We start from the raw sequence: 20,722 nt of genomic DNA, 5'->3' as shown, positions 1-20,722 counted from the left end.
CACGAGTTGTACCCTAAAAGCAGAGGGATGAGTGATGGAATTGCTACTAAAAAATATAGCAATTCCATCATTCATTACAGAGAAGGCCCTATAACCAACCGTCATTGCCTTAGGGATTTTAAGTAACCACTGTACTGCTGATCGTAGTGGTGAGGAATGTGAACACTTAACTGCCATGAATTTAAGGGAGGCCCCGTGTATTGGGCAAAAAACAATGATTAATTCTTAAATGTTATAAATACAACCTACTTGTAAAGTGTAGGTGCACTAAGGTTTCTTGGTGCAAGGTTAACCTACCCCAAACATCCAGTAGTAAGAGGTTAAGGGCCTGATTTACGTCTTGGCGGAGAGGAATACTCCATCAAAAATGTGACGGATTTCCCGTTCCCCCTTATTACCATCCTATGATATCCTATGGAGATCGTAATAAGGCGGACGTAATATCAATCATGTTTGTGACGGAGTATTCCCTCTGCTAAGATCTAAATCAAACCGAAAGTTTAAAACAGAAAGCTTTTCAATAGCTTTCTGAAGAGGATGAGTGATGATTCAGACCCAATAGATAAAGGTAATAGTGGCCACCACTAAAAAGCACAATCACTGAAAGTGACTGTACTCGTACTGGGAGAGTGAGAAGAAACAAATGAGCAGACCTTACAACATAAAATATGGGAAACATTGCTAGACATGGAATATAACCATAGCCCTGAAAACAATTTGTTGACGAATTCTTGGAAAGATTTGCATGGGTGCATTCCTGACAGATTGAATGCACCATCAGAGATAACCATCAATTCGGTTTTTGATGGATTTAGTATCAAGCAGTATTGCAACATCCACCAACCTATGACATATACGCTTTGGGACAGAACCATGGTAGCAAGGGAATAACCCATGAACTCAAAGATCAATTGGGTCTCAGCTTCATACACATAAAATCTACACAGATTTGTGTTGTAATTTGAATGAAAGATGCTTATATATTAAATAAGAGGAGATATAGCATAGAACCCCGAGGGACACCACATTTGAGAGTTTGGGGTTTAGACTCGTAGGGAAGTACGACCACAATTTATGACAAATGGATAAATAAGTGGTTAGTCATTTTAAAACTATGCTTGAGATGCCAGTTGACCTGAACCTGGTGATTAAGATAACATGGTTGAAGGTATTAAACGCTGCTGAAAGGTGTAATTAGACCAAGGCTGCAACGCCCTCTTTATACACTATTCTACAGAGGCTGTCGCTAGCAGATACCACCACTAGTTTGGTGCTTCTGTCTAGTCTGGAGGCTGCATGAAATGGTTCATGTAGGCCGTTATCCTAAATGTATTTTTGAAGTTAGCTGAAAGCAAGTTTATCAATGAGTTTGGGCCAATAAGGAAGCAAAGATGTAGATCGAAATTATTCAGACGTGATGGGTCCAAATTTATAAGTCTTTTTATAGCAAAGTTTTAATTACAGCGGTTTTCCACAACTCAGGGGCTTGGCCAAATGTTACAAATTTGTTTAAAATAGTAATTCGTCACCTGGCAAAACAATGAGGTTATAAAGCCATGTTTCAAGCCCCAGATAGAAAGAGGCCTGGATGGCGGCTACTCTTAATGACCTCTGAAAAAGGGAGCAATTTGATCTTTTCTCCTGCTCTCAGTTGAGAGTGGTTGCATTTGTATTTTTTTATCATTTTGTCTGGATGAGTTAGATATTCTGAGTTGCCTTAGTCAAGCTGAGATGGAAGCAGAGCATTGCCTATCGAACTAAGCTATTCTTTATTGGTAAAGAGTAGAATTTTCTTTAGCATTTTGATTTGTCAAAAGCATGTCCTAGAAACCTATGATACCTAAACCATCAAGGGACAGGTTGGCATGAAAGTAAATGCCTAGGATGCATACAGAATTAGATGGAGTTGGAGAAAAACTCAAAGCATCCGGCCAGACAGACTGGCTCCATTTATGGATGCTGTTTTGGTGATAAGGAGATCCATTCTGGCTACATTTAGGCTTCAGGAACTAAGAGAGCAACACCACTGAACTGTTACTAAGATATTGGTGAAGGAATCCTGAAGAACAGCGAGTGTCTGCTAGATGACTTTCTGAGTATAAGCCTAAATATCAGCTGTGTCTCGTTAGCATACATAAAGAGGCTCATTTACAAGCCCCTTGCACCGCCTTAGCGTCATTTTTTGTTTACGCTAAGGCGGCGCAAAACAGTTCCTGACTCCAAGGCATATTTACAAACTGGTGCAATGTCGCCATTGCGTCAGTTTGTAAAGCCTTGCGCCACATTATACCTACGCCAGGTATAATGTATGCAAGGTAGGCATTCCCCCATGAAGAGCCCTGCAGAAATAGCACAGTGAAATCCATGCTGTGCCATCATAGCATCATTTTTTAATACCTGCTCAGGGCAGGTGTTAACAGTGAAGCTGTGCTGTTCCCTATGGGCCCCTCTTAGCATTGTTGGACTAGCGTCAACATTTTTATGCTAGCCCAGCAATGTTAAGGGTTGGCACCATAACAGTGTCAGAATATCTAACTCTCTTGTTGACACTTTTTCGTCATGGAGCACTGCCTTGTAAATACAATGTTCCCATGGTGTTGTTAGGGGGGCTCAGGGCAACACAAAAAGAATAGCGCATCGGAGCTGATGCGCCACTTTCTTCTAAATGAGCCCCATAGTATTGAACATCCAGGGAGTGCTGTGGCTCGTCCAAATGCAGCAGATAGATGGTGAATCAACTCATTTTCTTTGCCTCAGATCTAAAGAGTGATTGTGTGTCAATTTCCTTCTGAGACAAGGAGATTCCTAAAAGGGATGACAAGATCACAAAAAGAAAAAAAAAAGTAATACTTGCCACCCCTAAACAGTGCTTAATTTGAGCTGGTGGTTTCCGGTGCTCGGCACCGGCACTGGCACTTAATCATCAAATTCACCGCTTATGACAGCTGCCACATGGTGGAGCTGTTTGTGTAATTTAGAGACGAACAGCACAACTTTTGTTTAGTTATTATAAAGGAGAACTAATGCATGTCACCCAACCATTCTTATAGCTTTGGAGACCTCAATCAGTGTAAATTGACATACTTGTAGGAGTGTGATGGTCAGTAGCAGTGTTGGTACTGTCATTGGCAGTGATGGCAGGGGCAATGGGTGGTTCAAACTGCAGTGGCTTCCTGACGAGGGGCCGGGCACTCATTTTTATACAAATTAAACACTGACCTAAACACTGCAGATATATGAAAGAAATATTACATTTAAATTTAAAAAGTAATCAGCTTCACATATCTTTTTAATAGACCACTAAGGGTGCATTCCAGCAGGCAGATGAACTTAGGACAAGCGTATAAACCCTATTTAGTTTTAATGCACATTACAGGGAAATATGATTCCTATTGGTACAAAGAAAAGCTACTACTGCCTTTAAATTAATGTAACCTGAACACTTATTTTAAACTTACAAGGATGGCTGAATCAATACCCCCTCAAGCATGTGAGCTGTGGCGCTGCTACATTTATTGCACTGAATTGCTGTGATGCAGAACCAGGCAAGATCTTCAGAAAATAATAGAATGGGGACACCATGGAGGTTCCCATGAGGATTCTGTTGGATGTCTCCCACTCCCCTGTCTCTGGCCCTAATTCTGTACCTATGGTGGCATACACCACCACCAATGGACAGCAGACTCTGAAGAGCCCGTCACTCTACATGCTGTGGTGCTAGCCTCCACCGAGCCCTCGAGGAAAAATGTGAAGCTCTTTCCATACAGCCATGCTGGACCATGGGACAGGCTAGAGCTAAAGGAGGCATGCCGAGAGGGCAGCAAGAGGCCCACGCAGTAGTGAACAAACACCTCATGCTCATTGGTGTTCCCCACCCAGGTTCCCTACTTCCCGCATGGAGGCTCAGTTATGAGGCAAAAGGGCATGCTGGAGGGCCAGGCTGCGCTGTAGGCAGTGATGAAGGAAAAACGTAGTCTCCATGAGTACCCAAGACTCGTTTTTCATCTTCGGAGTTTGACCAAGTAAAGGAAAAGGGATGCCGTTTAAAGCTTAGTCAAGTTTTACAGAGTCACGCGTGATGTGCTGGCGCAGGCCAGGTTTGTTCTTTGAATTCTGGGACTTGTAGTCTAATTTATTCCATTGTAAAAGAGGACTACAGGTCCCAGAATTCAAAGGAAAAAACCTTGACTGGATTAACGCGCCATGCGTGGATCTGGGTCTCATAAGGAGAACGTTAGGCACTTGCACTTCTGCTTTATTTTTAAACTAAGCACTGCGCGTGCCCGCGAGAGGTTAAAGCAATACTGAGAGCACTTCTTTCTTAGATGGCCATTATATATGGCGTGCGTGCGCCCGTGCTGCTCCACCGTACTCTATTGTTAGAACAGGCAGGGGGCCTACAGCAAAGCAGGCAGTTGGACCTGTGACCCCCCGGCCTTTTTCCGTGGGTCCACCCAAGACGGAGGGTGGGGAGGGGCGGGAGCAGGTGGAGACACCCCTTTGCAATAAGGGAGAGTTCTGTGTGCACGCTTGTAGGTCACTGCTGCCCTCTGGCCTGGGGGAAGGGAGGCTCTCCATTTCCTTTCTTCCGCTCTGCTGCACACGCATACTCTATTTTCAAAGCTCATTTTGTTAATTTCAATTAAAATGTAAAAAACAAATGAGGTTAAGCTTTTGCGAAGCGAGGGGCACTCGGAGCGGTTGGCAAGAAGACCCTCTAGGTCCCTGGAGTTTAGCAAGCAGAATCCTAAATGGGGCCAGGCCCGGCTGCGCATCTTAATGGGGGTCAAATGGCACGCAGGGCCTACGCGGTGCTCCTGCCAAGCGAGAAGGTGAGAGAACCCTGGGTTACCACCGAGCTTCTGTTTTGTCGAAATGGCCATTACTTTCGGAGGGTGGGAAATGTTTGCTATAATCAGAATTAGCTATTATCTTTTTTCTATTTATTTCAAAAACAGCATACAGGAAATATAATTAATAAACACTGCAAGATATTTGTATAGCTTCCCCAGCTATTCCTCAATGGATACACAGAGGCAAAATCTCGATGATAAATATCAATGGGAGACGGGGGTAATCACCACCCCTCATTCCTCGTTTATACCTTTGTATTTTCCAGCAGCTAAATCAGAGTTACATAGCATGCTTTCAAAACATGAACTTTTTGTCAACATCATCAAGAAGCATTTGCAACGCCAAAAGATCTGGCTTTGAAAGAATGTCGTATGGTAAAGCGAAGAATTACAAGTAAATAGCATTGGAATAGATATGTATTTGTGTGGAAGCAAAGAACTGACCAATAATATTGGTGTAAGTTAAAGATCAAGTGACAGTTGCTCTGTCAAGCCAGACCTAAAAATCCTCCCATCTGTGATGATTCCAGAGAAAACAACATAAATTATCCAGTTAACCAAGAAAATGTAATAGCATTCCAATGTCATGTGCAAGTCCCTGAAAGTTTAATCTTAGTCAGCTGGCTACACAAACAAAATTGTCACTGTTGGGTGGAGAGCAAGCACTTTTTGTTGTGGAAGCACACAACTTTTGACCAATCAAACATGTACTACTCCCTCCCAACATGTTGGTAGTGCCAAATTCCCTCTCTATTGATGCTCACATAATTGTCTGGTGACAACTTCCTTGTAAAGCCAGACCATAAAAAACACCTCTCATTTGAAACTCCAGAAGAAAATGACTTCCAAGGTGCTAAACTTGTTTTCCCAACTTTTCACACAATTTATGCATTCCAGTGGGAAGTATACTTTCCACCTTATGCCACAAAATCAATTAAAACGGAGTTTAATGCCAAACCACATAACTATAATAGTGATAAAATAATCATGCAGGTAGCAGTTAACTGCGTGCTGATTAAAAGGGTCAGAGTTTCCTTTATTTCTAAATTACTTTAATCTACCCCTGACCACTAGAAATAACACATAGATACGTGTATAAACCACAGAACAGCAAGACATTTTAAAAGACGAAAAAATCCCCTTTTAAAATTCAGCAGCTAAGGCACACAAATGCTACATGACCTCGCAAAACACCAGAGTGAGTTTCAAATATCTAAGAACTGGACAACAAACTCCCTGGACACTGATAGTAAACAAAACGTGGAACTTTTTGATTCAGTCATATTAATTGTCGATCCCTACGTTCTTAATACATGCACAGTATGATATTCCTAAATGACTTGCTGTAGAGACCTCAGTGTGACACAAGTGGCACAGTCTAGCCTGTCTGAGGGCCAGACAGGCATGGAAAATGATCATGACTAAAATGTTGAAATCTGCCTCACACCACAGGGGACCACGACAAGAAGGGGGCATTGGGGCCTTCATAGTTATGCCATGGTAGTCTATTCTGCTCTAAAAGCAGCCCCTCACCAGCAGCCCATTGAGGAAATGTCAGAGTAGCAAAATGGCCAGCCTGGCCAAGGCTTATTGGTCTATTTGTCTGATCATACGAGGCCGGGCTCATCTACAAAATGAGAAGATCCCTAGTCAGGATAGCTTATACGTGCTCCTGATCTTCATGGTCCAACAAATCCATACTTATAGTTGAATATTCAGACAATGAAAATTACATTCAGACATCAAGGGAGGATACATAAGAGACAGGATGTACAGATCAGCTCTCCTAGACTCTCTCATCGTGGTGAGATTCAACCCCAGTCTTAAACCGTGACTTCCACGCCCTTATGTATCACTCTCTGAGGCTAGGATCTGCCAAGGCATTGGTAAAATTACCCAAACTGTTCCAAATTATTTACTTGGATTTTTTTTATCAAGGTAAACACTGTAGCCTGGTGACCAGATGTTGATAACTAGAAAAGGTTGCGCTGCCAGGATCCTTGCATATTTCAGCAAGCGATCAAACCACGTGCCTTTGTAGGTGACGGAGCTCTTTTGTTTAAGAATGCATCTCGTCATTGGCCAATCTAGTTTATCCAAATAACGATTACAGCAAAGGATGTATACTGCATCAAGTGCAGTTAATATTGTTCGTATATGTGCCTTTCTATAGGTAAAAGTGAGCATTCACCAAATTTAATCTGAACCATATCAGATCTGTGGCCAAGGTAATACAGCAGACCTCTTTCTATCTAGCCAGTGGCAACTTACCCTCGATTATCAGGCTTAAATAAATTACTTTCAAATTACCCAAACCAAGAGACCAAATAATACAGGTATTACTAAAACCTAAGATTGTTAACGTGTTCATCAAGAAACCTTTTTAAAAAGTACTTGCACTGTTAAAGCCCATTTCGTCCAACACAGTTTGCTAAAATAGCTTTCCCTAAGTTTCTCCCAATGCAGCATTCATTATTAGGAAGACCCGCAGGATTCCAATATCACATTTCCCTCTTTGTAAGTACATGGTCTATACCTCAACCACCTACCACTGAAGCCTTTGTGATGGCAACCCTGTCCTGACTGCTTGTGCAGCAGGTCCTTTAGGTCCCCTTTGTAGGGAATCACCACATCACCAAACGACATGCAGATTGGAATCAAAATACCAGTATAAGGGGGTTCGCCCCTAGTCCCTTATGTAGGAGGCCCCCCCTTCCCCTCTGCAGGCTTGATGTCTGTTCCCTGATCACAGAGGTTTTGAGCAGGCTGTTGGAAAATGCTGAATGCAGACATCCATGTCAAGAGGAAGTGTTTATACTTTGGACAGCAGTGGCAAGCAGAACAAAGGGCACTGCAGCCAAAGGCACTAACTCTAAAAGAAGCAACATCAGGTCCAGCACATACCTTCAGATCCATGAACCACTGTGGGTGCTGAAAGACACCAACCACACCCTTAGCAGTGTAAGTTTCCATTGCACTCTATGATCATTGCATGCTGTGATGGTTTGTGGGCTGTGATGGCTTGTTCTTAGTTTCAGAAAATCTTTTACAGGTACTGCCTGGCATACGCCTTGTATAAAGACACTTTTCTGCTCCCTGGCAGTAGTGCACCTGTAATCTTTCGAAATGTGTTTTATTTCACGCTGCAGTGAGTCTCCGTGTAAAGCACATGCATTTAACAGCTCTGTGTTCACGGAGTTGCCGAGTGCCTCCATTTCATGAGTAATACCTTCAGACAGGTCTGATTTTTTTAGCTAAAAGCACTTTTTGTGTGGGGACTTATGATCCAGTAACAGTAATGTTAATAGTGAATCTAAAAGTCTCAAAATGCAACTAGCCACAAGCAACACCCACAATAAAGGACACTTGCCAGCAGAAATTATTATACCATGACCCCCTAAGCAATAGGAGAAATAGTAATACACTTGAGCATGAAAACGCAAAGCCTTAAAGTGGCACGGTGGAAACACATGTGTATGGGGGAAATCAAATATGGAATGCAATCCAAACAAGCATTTACAATGCAATGGGTCTCGTGTTTGCTCGAATTAGAGCTATTAGTATGTAAATTCCTAGCTGGACTTTTTCTGACACACAAATTGAAAATGAAAAGTAAAACAGTTGACATAAGCAAGCCGATTCAAAGAGCCACGACCACTATGAGCGTTATTGCAAAGGAGAGACACAAAAGGAAAAAGAAGTTTTCTCGCAGTTGAACGTATCGGCAAATGTGGAATTATCCATGTGACTGGGTCGATTGCCAAGCTGGTATCAAAACTGCCCCAATGAGGGACAAAGGTAAAGCATTTACAATGATAACACAAGATTTTTGAAAGGCAAGCCCATGAACGAGTGATGGCGATGGGAGTGGTTAAAAGCCCACAGATAGATTACAACAGTAAAGGCAGTAACCATGGAAATGGCTTATTTAAAAATTTGTCAAGGTTGTAACTTGAACTAGAATATCATGTGTGTTTCTCTTATTCCCTCTTCCACACAATCTCCATTTCAAAATACACACATGAAAATAAGGGAAAGCGTTTTACTGAAAAAGGGGCAAGACATGGGTAGAGGGCCAGTATTTCTTCATCTGTAAGGAATTTGGGGGGAAAAATGCATTATTGTTAAAAAAGGAAGCTGAGAAAATGGAGGCAGCAAAAGCGGCTTATCAACAACGTCATTGTCTGAATTATGACTCCTGCTCCAGCTCCCCAGCACCGCTCACGGGAACTGGCATTTTAGGCACGATTCCACGAGTAAACCTGTAATGTGCTTTGAAGTGAAAGCTTCGACTCTCACTCAGCCCGCTTGAAAATAGGAGCACCGCAAAAACTCTTAGGGAACACCTATATTGCTTTTTTCTCCAACAGACCCTATACAATTGGCCTGTCCAACCGCACATATCCCAGGGACTCAATATTGAGAATCAATGCTTTCAACAATCAATGCCCTTTTGAAGCCCACCTGAGATAAAGCCCAAAAGCAAAAGAAAAGTGAGGTTATGCTCGCTGCCTAATTTAGGTGGAAATTTTCCAAACACCCAATCTCCATCCAGCTCAGTAACATAATTATTCAATAAAAGAGGGCAAGCACAAATCCGGCATCATGTGGGCCCCAATTATGTACCACTTTCTGGATATGTCATAGATGCCCGTGTGTCACGACTTAGATCCTTAAAGATGGAGGCCAACAATTGTTGAGATCGGCAATTAAGCAGTCTCAGCCGAGTTCAGCTCTTTCTACATTCCCAAACCTGGTGAAGAGGTCCACACATGCACAGTTCGGAGGAGCACAGCCAGGTTCGAGAGTTGCCTGAACATTATGACTAATGACCTTGCATCGTGCAATTTCAACTGTATTATAACTGGTTCATAGCTGTATTGTAGCTGGGTCCTTTCCGTCTTCACTCTCTCCATAACTGCTTTAGAAACATCCATGGCCAAACAGATGTCTCCCACTGCTTAGGTAAGCTTGCATAGCCTAGCAGTGCAAGAAGGCCTGAACTTTGCTTTGTGTTCCGTGTGGTTACTGGATGCAGAACAAGGGGGTTGTGGCCAGTGAGCCACACAGAGGACACCTGCAAGGGACATCAGACCTCCGATTCAGCTTTCCATTTCACAGAATGTCAACACTGACCACATTTGCACATTTGTGCATTGTAGATGTGCCACCCAGTCACCATCCAGTGAGGAAATATATTCTTGTCATCCATGTCCGCATCATTGTAAGACCTCTCTCCAGGGTCTCTCGTAAACTGCTATACACACCGACCATGCCTACTTTGCATAATGACCAAGTACTCTGGTGTCTTGATATTTCTGACGGATTCTGAATACTTTGAAATCATTTACAAGACAAGGCAATTTCATTCCTACCATCTCCCTATCATGGGAATCTACTTTAAACAGACCTTTTGGGATCACTAAAGTTCCTCCCTGTTTGTTACACCTCTCAAACCTCAATGCTTAATACCTGGACCTTTCAAAACTAAATTCAGTTTCCATGGAGCACAGCTCCAACTAAAACCCTCTCCTGTAAACTTGTGGTTAAAAAATTGATTAACCTTATAGGTGCTGGAGGTATGTATAAATTCACATTCAAATTTACATTCAATGTATTATAAAACAGGTTGTGCATTACAAACCCATATTGGCTGCCCTTAATTGGGGCGGAAAAGGAAAGGCCCACCATATATATGTATAGTCCACACCATGGCCCAGTCAAACATTTCATCAGCATAACAGAAGTCATGGAAGTTGTGCCATCCTTACGTCTATCCTAGTCAGGTGTGGAATGTTGTGAGTCAGGTGGACTGGATGATGACACGAGTGTGAATGTTCTAACCTTGTGAAGTTGCAGTTTCAGCCTACAGCCGAAGACTAAGGTGGTTGCATCATAGGTCCTATGATCATCAGAGGGAGGTTCACATACCTGTAACTTGTTCTGAATGAGTGCCTGTGCCTGTATCTTCCTGCTTGCTGAGTCTTCTTAGCAGCATGAAACTTCTAAATGTAGCAAATGTCTTCAAATCTAGTCACTCCTGCTGCATGTAATACTATATCTAATGACCCTGTTAGCTCCTGTATCCATACCTGTAAAGCAGTACTCTCTGCACAATGCTCTGTGTGTCACTGACTCTCCTGGACACGCCCTGGGAGACACATGCAAAAAAAAAAAAACGTAAATATTGACTCACCGTGCATAACCATCGCCCCTTCTAGAACCAATTCGCCTACTACATGGCATGAATTCCATAGCAGCTGTTTCTAGGTTGTGGAAATCCTCTTTTATACACAGCTTGATGTGGCAAGAGGCAGCGTCTTCTCCAAGTCTCCGCCTACGCTTTTGATGACAGCATCCTCTGACGGTGGGCACACATTGAAAACTTTGTATTCATCCAATAATTTCGCTACAGATTCTAATTTTTGGTTCATATAAAAATCCTGAGGGGAATTCTCTGTTATTGCTTTTCCTTTGACAGGCTCCATTACACATTTGCGTTACAGTAACCTTGATGCAAGATGATTTAAGGCTGGCTTTACTCTCCCACATAAGTTATGATCGGTATAAGAGAGAAATGAAAATCCTAATGTACGTCCTAAATCATTTTGCTATATAAACACTGCCAACAGCACCCTACTTATTCATAAAATAACTTACTTTCCATTAAGACAAAAGCAATGCTACACTCTGAGCCATCATTACTCTACGAGAACACATGGGGAAAAGAATGAAAAAATGAGAATTGAAAATACACATTTTAGATTCTTTGAAACTACTTATTTGTTCTTCACACGTTTTCCACTATTCTTCAACAAGCACTTCAAAACCTCCTGAGCACTGTAAAACACGATAAACCCTATGTTGTATGCAGTAGAATAAGTCTACTAACAATAATCCCAGCTAACACACTTCAGAGTCAAATATTCTAGAATTCCCTATACTATCTTCTTTTGCAGTTCAAAATATTCATTTATGTTAATTCACCAAGGGCTAAAATCGTATTTGAAGTCTCCCTTTCCACACTGTGTAAATGTATTTTTTTTAATTTGAGGTTTCTGTGTAGGGTCCATCACACATCCTCCTCAGGGTTTTTTCGGGGAAGAATGGGAGTAACGAGGGCTTGTTGATTGCTGTTTTCTGTAGTGTTTCTGGTCATTGGCAGTGCCCAGGTGTAAAAAACATCAAATACACAAAAGGCAATCGGAGAAGTACTTCCAATAAGTCTAACCTATGTGTTTCCAAGGAGTAGATCATGAGCTACTGGTAGCTCTCCAGCTACCTCTGAGGAGCTCTCCTGTGTTCTGACCAGCCTATTAATAAATAAGCTATTGCTTGGCTGAATTATTATATATACATCTCAATGAAAACAAATATTTTGAAGACAAAAATATGTGTATTTTCAGACCTCATAAGTTTTGGCAAAAAAATGGTTGCATTATTCAAATATATTTACAGCTAACATTTGAGTTGGTGCCAAGGGGGATACAGTTATGGCTTTTATGAATTACCAATGTAATATTTCATTTAAAACTGTCAATGTCTTTTTATGCATTACTGAAGGAAAGAAACCCTGCCTAATGCACTGATATGATCACTGCTAAAAATCTTGCATGGTGTGGTCACTATTATTAGTAGCTGGGAATCATATTCATTGAACATAAGTAGCGGTTATTATTGAAAAGAACCCTGGCCAAACCACTGGCTATTGCTCGGGGTATCATTCCAACCATTGTTCTTTTGACCACCATGCCAGCTCAGTTAGCATTCAGCCATAGGAAAATCAGTCTTATCCCTGCTCTATCGAACAGGTCAGCCCAAACTGCCAGGCCAGGTCATCCCTGACCCAGAACGCAGGCAACCCAAGACCGGTTTCACTCTGATTGGAGTTCATCAGTCGGGTGATTGGTTCCAGTGAGCACTGGGCATGCTCTTTCCACTTAGGGCAATACATCAAACACATAAATGGCAATTAATGTGTGGCTGAACTTTGGCCTCTGGTCAGTTGGTGTGAAGTATTTTCTGATGTATCCAGGGTTAAGTGCCATGCAGAGCCTTAGAACTCTGAAACAATTTTTTTCCAGATATTTCCATTTTGGTGCCACTCGTGATATGGTCCTTCATACCCTTGTCACAAGAGGGACTAAACGCAGAAACGGCTATCAGTGTTGTAAATGAGGAAAATTCACACAAAATGTGTGTCATTCAAATACGCTCTTCACGTAGACAAGAAGTACATTTCCAAATACATTAAGGATGTATTAAAGAGACTTATAGCAGATGCCTACACATTTTATTCATCAGCCTTATACAATCAATCAAGGAAGTATTTTCCTAGTAGGCAATAAGATGTTCGCACCTAAAGACACTACACATTTTGTAAATTTCTCCATTCGCTCGATTTGTGAATGATTGGTTTTGGTGGAGACTGCAGAAAAGGGGTGGGAGATTCATAGGCTAAATACCGGGGTTCATACCATAAACAAGCGCCCAGACCCAGAGCAGAGGCGTGTGCCTTCTTTAATAATTATGTGGGGTAGATGTATTATTTTTTGGTGCAACACTGGACAGTAACTGGAGTCTTTGTGAAAGAGGAAGAAAGCAGAGCAGACCCATTGTTATTAAAAATAGCCCGCTGCAGCTCTGATCACATCTGCTTGCGCACAGACTGACAACGACATGCTAATCCTTTGTGGCACGGTACAGAGGTGTGTGTGCTGTCTGGCATAGGACTTATACTGGTAGCATACCCTTCCAGTACAGAATTCTATGCCCAAGCAAATTGTGAAGCATCCACACACTGTACATGTGCTGTACAGTACAGCAAAAATGCAATGCGTGGATACATACAAATATGTCTCCTTGTTAGCACCTCTTTCGAGGATGTGGTGTTTCTTGATGCAAAACCTGCTCTAGCTATCCTAGCAGATCAGGCATTGTATCTAAAACCATGAGTGCTTGCACTGATCTGCCTAAGTAACACCCACTCAACTCAAAGTAGTGCAAACAGCCACATGTGCTTAGAAAAGGTCACCTTTCAAGGGCAAAATTCCTTTTGGGCTGGAAAGTAAGTACCATTGCTAGGGTCTTTGCCAGTTATCTGGCACTTTGTTTTCTCTAAGACATATCAATTACATCAGAGAATTCCCGAGGTAAGAGTAACCGAGGTAAGTATATGTACTTTAGATAGTGCAGCGTCTTATAAACAGGTACACATTCAAGATATGGGTCATAGGCATTATTAGAAAATACAACCACGCAGGATTCGGTCTCCTGCATGCACGCATTGACAGCACCAGGGGAAGTTCAACACATTTTATGAGAAACGGCAACTGACATTCAACGTAGAAGCCTCTTTGCCCGTAAGATTCCACAACCCGTGCGAGTGGTCCTATGACCTATGAACTCCAGGGTGAAACATCCGCCTGCTCTGGTGCAATAATTAGCCCATTTCCAAGGACAACAGAAAGCTTCCGCCCGCACACGTTGACTACTTCCAAAGGTACAGGCCCATCATTGTTATGACGCTGTAGAGAATAACAGAACAACATCTCAGGACGTTAAACGTTGATTCGGGGTTCTGCTCGATTTAAACCTTCCAGCATGCAGTTTCATTCTTAATAACACTCATAAACCCGAGGTGCCCTATAATCAAGGGCATTGGAATTAGGGGGCAAAGGATGACCAAAGTATGTGGAGAGGTTTTCCAACTTTGGACCCAAAAATAAAAATCACGCAACAAAATTTACATTTAAAGAAAATTTTGTGGAACAGTCTATTTTTCATTTACCAACGTAAATATTTTGCCACACATACATAGTGCCGTAAGAGGGATCCAAATACAAAGCATACAAAATACAAAGGTTTCTTAGGGACAAACAACTAAACACATTAATCAGTACCTATGAAAAAAAAGATATTTACCAACAAAACTAATTTCGGCCCTGATTTAGAGTTTGACGAACAGGATACCCCATCACAAACATGGCGGAGTACGGTACACCCACCTTGCCTAGAGTCGGCCAGATCATCATGTTTCCAATGACGGAGACCCTGCTGGCTTCACCATTGGAAACTCTGCACAGATGGCTCCATGGATTTAGGACTGTTTGTGTAGGTGCATCAGACCCTCCATCCTATTTTGAGTGGATGATCTGATGCACTTTTTTCTGTCTGGGGCGGCCTGGGGAGCGCTGGTGGTCCCAAGCAGAAACAACAGAAAAATAACCAGGCAATTTTTTTTTTTCTTCAAAACCAAACTCCCAGTTTGGAAGCTTGTGTTTGAAAAACAAAAAGGTTTATTGAGCATCGGTCTGAGACTGGACGTGGGTGCACCCTGATGTATGAAGGTCAGAAGTGAAATTACTTCTACAGGAGAGAATATTGTAAAATGAAAATGAAATGATGATGCTGTGGAATAGGCTTCTTATAGATGTGATACATTTTATACTATAATATATATCATGGAGAAGCCTGGTATTGACCAGAACCAGGAATTAACAAGTGTAGAGATTTGTATTTCCTACTAAGAGTAAGACTGAATAAGGTTCAATAGGGTGAATGTTTAATCCTTGCACTCAGCTATGATTAGAAATTTGCCTAAATATGGGATATTATGACTTGCTTGAACAAAATTGGACCAGGTAGAATACAGCAAACAGGCTGTACGATCTCCAATTGTCCTTCATTAGGAATGAGTATCTAATCCAACTTGTTTTTCATTGTATTCTAATACCTGTAGTTTTTTATTTCAAGCCTTAAACCTTGGACTACAAGTTTAATAATGCAAAGAAAGAACCAGGACTGAACTTACTCAGACACAACTGTAAGTATCCCATAATATGCTTTTGCCATTCTCATACCTTCTACCCACAAAGGCTCACATATCTGTTTCAACAAATCAGTGTTTGCCAAGTGCGCCCCTACCCCCCATACTCAGTCAGGCCTAACATTCTGGTAAAATGGTCATTGCATTTTGGACTCCTAATTTCACTTTTTACTTTGTAATCATAGGCTCAAAATTCCCAGCATGCAGAGTGCTGTTACCTAAAAAGCAAAGACTGGTGGTTGGTGTATCAAATATTATGGCTCCCCTTGGCAACTCTGTAAGAAGCTCTGTATATATTATGATCCTGTAATACATCAATGTTCTCAGGGTGTCTTACATGCAAACAAGGGAATCAGGACATTTACACTCAATTGCACATTACTTTTGTTCCTTGCCAAACTGTACAGACCATGTCACTGGTGGTAAGGTGACCAGACAATGTCATATTTGTTACACCACTTATTATAAATGGGGTCTCTAGTTGGCAGGCAGTTTACAGCCTGTCCAAGTATGGACCCTCTCTCTAGTTAGGTAAGGGAGTCACACTCCTAAGTTATCCCCTGCTCACCCCCTTGGTAGGTTGGCACGAGCAGTAAGGCTTATCTCAGAGGTAATGTATATTTGTGCCCGCACACAGTAACACAGTGAAAACACTACCAATGGACACCACACTAGTTTAGAAAAATAGCCAGTATTTATCTGAGTAAGACAAGACCAAAACGACAAAAATCCAACATACCCATGCAAAGATATGGATTTTTAAAGATTAAATCCCAATAAAGTGCTTAGAAACACAATAGTTCCAACTGGTCCTCCCATGGCGTCATGATGGAGTCGTTCCCAGCACTCCGACGTCACCCGCGAGGGAGTGCAGCGCTGGGCACAGAGTTGCATGGACGCCAGGTACAGTATCTTAGAAACGAGACAGAGTCAAACACATGGCATGGAGTCAGGGAGGTAAGACGGAGCTGGAGCTGTTGCGGCGTCATTTCCATCCTGCTACACAGGAAGTGAGTTGTTGGTTCCTTACTGCTACGCAGGGAAGGTTAGGCATTGGTTTCTTATGGAGGCAGCAGAGGAGAGGCAGCATCGGCAGAGAGGCAGCGGTTTCTAATGACCCCGTGAGGTTGATAAGTCCACCGGGTCAAGACGATGATGCAATCTCTTGGGGTTGTGGTCACACCACAGGGTCACAGGCATTAGAGTGGAGTCGGGTGTCATGGACGTTGGTGACACAGCATGATGTCATGGGACTTCAGAGGAGCTGCGGTGGCATCAAGCCTGCAGTGTCGGTCATGGTTGTTGAGCTTCAGAAGGCACCACAGCTTTGGGTGCAGGCACCAGCGCAGGTTGTGGAGATGTCCAGAGTTGGTGTGCCTGGTTCTTCCTGTTTTATGCCAGATTTCACTCCTAAGGGCCCAGGCACTGAAGTGTGCACATCTTGGCATGTCAGGGTACACAGTAAGAGAACCCAGGGGCTGGCAGGTGAAGTCTTTGATGTCCCTAAGACTTCCTGACAAGAGGCAAGCTCACTCCAAGCCCTTGTCCTCTCCAAAGCAGAAGCAGCAACTGCAGGCCAACCCAGTAAATCACACACAGCAAAGGCGCAGAACTATTCCTCACAGGTCTTTCCCTTGGCAGAGTCTCCTCTTGATCCAGAAGTGTTCTAAATGTCTGGGGGTTTTGGGCCCAATACTCATATTCATTTCCACCTTTGAAGTAGGCAAACTTCAAAGGAAAGTCTTTGTAGTGCTTAAGACCCTGGCTTTCCTGCCCTGGTCCCAGACACACTGAAGGGGGTTGGAGACTGTATTGTGTAAGGACAGGCACAGCCCTATTCAGGTGCAAATGTCAGCTCCTCCCACCTCTCTAGCCCAGAAAGACCCATCCGGATATTCAGGGCACTCCCCAGCTCCCTTTGTGTGACTGTCTAGAGTGAATTTACAACCCAAGTGTCATCCTGACCCAGACATGTATTCTACAGCCAAGCAGAGGCACAGAATGATTAAGCACGAAAAGACCCTCTTTCTAAAAGTGGCATTTTCAAACATGCACTTTAAAAACCACCTTCACCAAAAGATGTATTTTTAAATTATGAGTTTACAGACCCCAAACTCCATATCTCTATCTGCTCCCAAAGGAAAATTATACTTCATGTATTTCAAGGCAATTCCCATATTAACCTATGGGAGAGATAGGCCTTGTAATAGTGAAAAACAAATTTGGCAGTATTTCACTATCAGGGCATATAAAACACACTAGTACATGTCCTACCTTTTAAATACACTGCACCCTCCACATAGGGCTACGTGGGGCCTACTTTAGGGGTTCCTTACATGTACTAAAAGGGAAGGTTTGGGTCTGGCAAGTGGGTGCACTTGCCAGATCGACATAGCAGTTTAAAACTGCATACACAGACACTGCAATGGCAGGTCTGAGACACGTTTACATGGCTACTCAGGTGGGTGGCACAATCAGTGCTGCAGGTCCACTAGTAGCATTTGATTTACAGGCCCTGGGCACACATGTTGCACTATAATAGAAGCGTACTAGTAAATCAAATATGCCAATCATGGATAACCAATCATAATCACAATTTACACTGGGAGCACTTACTCTTTAGCACTGATCAGCAGTGGTAATGTGCCCAGAGGACCAAAACCAGCAAAAACTAAATCCGGCACACAGTCACAAATACAGGGGGCAGAGGCAAAAGACCAAAATACCTTTCCTACCCCAACCCAACATATTTTTACCACCCATTTCAAATCCTAAGACCTCAAATTATCCGATGTCAGGCATTAGTACATTATCAGTTATGTATTTCAGCAGCATTCTGGGACTCGTAGGTTTTGGGCTGTTATGAGAAAACACAACGTTTATTACCAGAACACAAAGAATAAAAGCAGAAATGCACAAGAATACATCCCTATAGAACAATTTCAAGAGTTTTGCTCATTTCATGTCTACTCCTCTATAGAAGTTTTTCATTCCAGCATCGTTCTTCATACGAAAGGACCATTAACATCTCTCTGTGTTTGGTGGCTGGGCAGCAAACAGTGGTTGATCTCATCTGGGGTGGGGCGGGGGGGGTGGGTAAGCAGTCTTTTGCTCCTGTCCTCAGCAGGCTCTGCTGGTGGTTGTTTATGGCCAGAGTTCTGAAGGTGCTGCATGCCAGGCATCAGTAGCTCATTCAGTCCTATTTTTTTTTTAGCTCTGGTGCTAATCAAGACCTTTTGAGTTTACTACAAGTATATGCATAACATACTTACGTATGCGAGCTTTCAGTCTGCCCTCTACTTCCACTAGTCTGGTATTGTGTCATTCACATTTTTCTTCCTCCCACTGCAGCATACATTATGGGGCATTGGGTCAGCCCACTTAATCTATTGCCTAGCTTCACAGTGAATGATGGCATTCTGCCCTTTGACATGGAGCATATCCACACACATCTAGTTCCCTGAAAAGCCAAGGATTACTATGGCAACATGTGCTTTTTGAAGTCAAAAACGTAGTTTTGCTTTACTCAAAGTTTTATAAAATGTTCAAAAATAATGTTTCGCAAAAAAATGACAAAAAAAGCATTGACAAAGCCAAAAGCTTGCCGCCAACCTCAGACCTATTAGTTCTTCCAATACTTGTTTACTTAGTATTCTTGTATTTTCGGTCCTGCATCGATAACGCAAAAGCAACATGACAAGTACCAGGATGCCCAGCTAATGCCTGGACTGGTTGAGCTACTCATAACTGACAGAGGACAGCTGGAGAGCGATGCCAGGCTGCTGCCCCGACGGCGTCCGTGCCTCAGAGGCCCTCTACCACCTGTCTGCAGTGCCAGCTGCTGGATGCAGCCCCTCGGTCGTAGGTCAGTCATCCCCACTTCAAATAATCACTGCTTTCGCCCTCCCGAACATGCCACATGTGTGACATTTTGAGATCAATAAAATAGGCAAAAGGAAAGGCCACGGAAGCACATATTCTTACTGTTTTACAACACTAACGATGATAAGGAGTACGAGTTTGAGGCACCCTGGACGCACGCCAGCTGAGTCGCTACAAGAGGTCACGTGACAGGATTTCTGCGAAAGACCTGTACACGGGAGAGCCTTTTCCAATTATCGCTGGAATTAAAAGTGTTGGCTTTGCCAGCAGGTTTTAAACTACCGACACCTGCCCAGGATTTATTTACTGATCAGTTGCCAAGAACTGCTAGGGCAAGCCCTGCGCCTCATCGGCCACCCTCATTCATGTCATGAAGTCAGGCTACCACCATGCGTTGGCATCCGACATTGCTGAGCCTATGGTGACAATCCTGAGTGACATATGAGCGCGAGCGAGGCATGATTTGAAAGTAGATTTTTTACACTTAGCAAGCATAACATTTTGAACAGAACTGCTGAACTAAATCAGCCAAAGGGGAGGAGGAAGGCAACAAAGTTTGGGGATTAGCCAGCGGAAAGGGCCGGGTTCATTGTAGTTTCTGCAGTAAGAACCAGGAGACCTGGCCAGGTTTTACTCTGCACGAGAGCTAGGCTTAGCACGTGCACACTCCACATTAATCTCACCTTGGTTCAAAGCCATGAGGGTGTGTTTTGGAGCACTGTGGACATTGAACAAAGGACTGAAAACAACGTGTGTTTTTTGTGCATCACTCTACGCTGCTCCAAACTCTCTACTCATCTTTTCTATTTATGCAGCGCACTGTACTGAAATGTGATTTTCCACATGTAACCATTCATTATCTTGAATGGATCAAAAACCTGCAAAAACAGGCTGGTGCGCCATACAGTAAAATTGTGCTCAATGTCTATTCTACTGCATACAATAGTGACATCAACAAAAGGTGTGACAGAGGCCAACTGCACACAATGCTCTTGTATTTTGTTTCCAAATAATACTATCACTTAAAATTATTTTCAATTTTGAATCCACAATCAGCACAGGAGCCCACTCCCCCCATATGAGTTCCACGGATAGTCTTCTGGAACGTTTGTGATTCCTTCCTAACATCAGAACTTTGGCTTTCTTCAAAATGAATTTA

The 20,722-nt window shown here is 42.7% G+C and overlaps 1 protein-coding gene across 5 annotated transcripts in view; it reads right to left on the bottom strand.

Moving 5' to 3' along the window:
• The window catches only part of GRIA1 (glutamate ionotropic receptor AMPA type subunit 1), a 401,004-nt gene that overhangs the window by 107,434 nt on the left and 272,848 nt on the right, over positions 1-20,722 (bottom strand). The window lies entirely within an intron of this gene.

The sequence above is a fragment of the Pleurodeles waltl genome, chromosome 7 (genome assembly GCF_031143425.1).
Source record: "Pleurodeles waltl isolate 20211129_DDA chromosome 7, aPleWal1.hap1.20221129, whole genome shotgun sequence".
In the NCBI taxonomy this organism is placed as follows: Eukaryota; Metazoa; Chordata; class Amphibia; order Caudata; family Salamandridae; genus Pleurodeles; species Pleurodeles waltl.
Note: the sequence above shows the minus strand (reverse complement) of the source record. Positions and strands in the feature narration are given on the sequence as shown.